Raw genomic sequence first — 2,693 nt, 5'->3', positions numbered from 1 at the left:
TTACCGTGTGACACTAGAAGGAAGACATTTGGTCACCACGTATGCTGTGTAAATCTGGTACGGCAAATTGCTGTCAGTCGGTTCATCAATGAATTCGCTCGGCACTCAGTTGTATACACGCAAGAAAAAAATGTTGCATGCTTGAGTAACATGCTTATACCATGTTCACATTAGCCCTGATATCAAGTGATATGCGGATATACTTGATATCCGATGATATAATGTGCGATATTACATGATATCTCATACAATTTGATGTCAACGCGTATCATCATTTTGGCATGATATCCGGGATATCATGTACGATATCATGTCGAGTTTTCAAAAATTCCAACTAGCAACACGGATAATGGCATTGAACGCACTCATTTATGGACGTCACTTCGAGAATGATAATAAACAATCATTATAATTTCAAATTTTTCAATGAATACTAGCGTTCGGAGACATTAAATGCAAGACTTCAATTATTGATTGAGTTGTATGAGAGGAAAGCACTATTATTGATCTTACTCCTAATGGGAACATTCAATATGACAACTTGATTGTCAAACGATATCATTTCGATCATATGTGAACACTTCCACGTGATATGCATATCATCTCGGTATATCAAGTGATATAAGCGCTAATGTGAACATGGTATTAGATCAATTGACGACACGATTTACCAGTCGTCTATCAAAACTGCATTGTAAATGTAAAAGTACCATTTGATCAGCGTAATAAACTATTCCGTGTATAATAAAAACAGTATTCTTGAGTATTTGTCGTTATATAGGCAGTTAGTTTATGATATTCGTTTATGCGCGTAACTAGTAATGTGACTAGTAGCATAAATCAAATAAACATAGATTTCTCACTGTACGGTGACACTAACAGCACCTCTAGTGACAAACGGGTGTACTTTTTTCCATCAGCTACTGTGGTTGTGTTAAATGCGCAGGCAACTTTTTGCATGCATTTTAGGAGCATTTACGCACCCATTCTCAACCAGACGGTGCTTTTGGTGTCACGGGTTGCTCAACTACATTACTATTACACTGGGAAATCTATGTTTATTTGATTTATGCTAGTAGTAACTAATAATGTGATTAGTGGTAAGTACTACTAGTAGTTTTTCGAATAATAGTTACCGATATCCTAATGCTCTTTAAAAATAGTACATGATTTGAGTTGCGTTCACTCAAATCCCAAAAGTTTAACAATATCCGCGAGAACATTTTAAGGCTGTTGGTCATCTCGCGAATTAGTTTAACTTTTAGTTAAAATTTGACTCTCGGTTATTTGGATGTTGTCAAAAATAACAATGCTCGAAAGCTTGGTTATTTTTGACAGGTCAATGGTTATTTTCCGACACTGAGAAAAATCTTGAAGAAATACTTTTCTGCCCCTATAAAAAGTTTCAATACATTTCAGATTTATTTCGCTCCAAGCTAACAGGGTCTGGCTCAACTCAACTCGACGAACTGAGCAAATGTCTGTGTGAATATGCGTGTGTGTGCGTGTGTGTATGTGTGCGTGACAAATCGTGACAAATATTGTCACTCTCATTTCTCGGAGATGGCTGAACCGACGACACGACCTGCCACTCGTCTATCAAAACTGTATCGTAAATTTAACTACCCCTCAGTAACTGGAAATGTCAAATCGAAAACGCTAGTGAATTTTTTTAAACTGGCAGCACAAGTTGATAAATTTTTTTGATTTTAAATAACAGTAACCATAACCTTGGTTACTGCATATCGAAGGCAAGATGAATGTAAACAAAATAAATTTCAGATCGGTTATTATATTACGGAACATTTTAATGGATTTACCTGACTCGAGCGGAATGTAAAAAATGAGGAGTATGAGTTATGTCTTTTATAAAGCCAAGTTCAAAATTCAGGTCTTGACTTGAAACCGTTGTGTGAGAAGGAAGACATGGAAATGACCGACAACGAGCTGAGCGAGGCTAGTGCTCTGCGGTACCTGTATAACGTACGGTAAAATGATTTCTTTGTGGAATTCCACTAGTAATCCTCGAATAGTGGCCAACAAGGTGAAATACCGTTTCCACTTCTGCGCAATCAACCGACACAAAACAATTTTGACACCGGTATATTACACCGAATCCTACTGCCCAGAAAAGCTAGCAGTTGAAGTGTACGGATGAATCACTGGAAGCAGATCATTGTCCTCGTTCGTTGGTTTCATCCTTAGTTTCGATTAAATTCCGAAAATCGAGTTCATTTAAATGCATTTCTGCTCAATTTGAACAAAGTTTAACACTAATAGAACAATTCCACCGCTTTCAAAACATGTTTATTTGTTTTGGGGTTCCTTGGTAACTAGTCCATAGCAACTTAAACAGTGTTGCTCGAGAAGATTATTTTTATCATTTACAAGGGGTCGCTAGATTTGTGGTAACTGGCGGTGAATCGTTAGCGAACAGTTTTAATGCTGATTTTTCTTCGAAGTGCCTGGTCGTGTCGTCGGCTGAACCGATTTTCACAAACATAAATTCAAATAAAAGGTCTTATGGTTCCATACAAAGCTCTTGAATTTCGTTTGGACCCGACTTACGGTTCCGGAATTACAGGATGATATGCACCAAAAATGTGAAAATAATATCACTCACTTTTCTCGGAGTGTGTTTGTTTATTTCCTTTTACCTCCTCCACTGAATCGCACCAAAGTGCTAGAGCAGA

The sequence above is a fragment of the Malaya genurostris genome, chromosome 3 (genome assembly GCF_030247185.1).
Source record: "Malaya genurostris strain Urasoe2022 chromosome 3, Malgen_1.1, whole genome shotgun sequence".
Taxonomy (NCBI): domain Eukaryota; kingdom Metazoa; phylum Arthropoda; class Insecta; order Diptera; family Culicidae; genus Malaya; species Malaya genurostris.
This window is presented reverse-complemented; position numbering follows the sequence as displayed.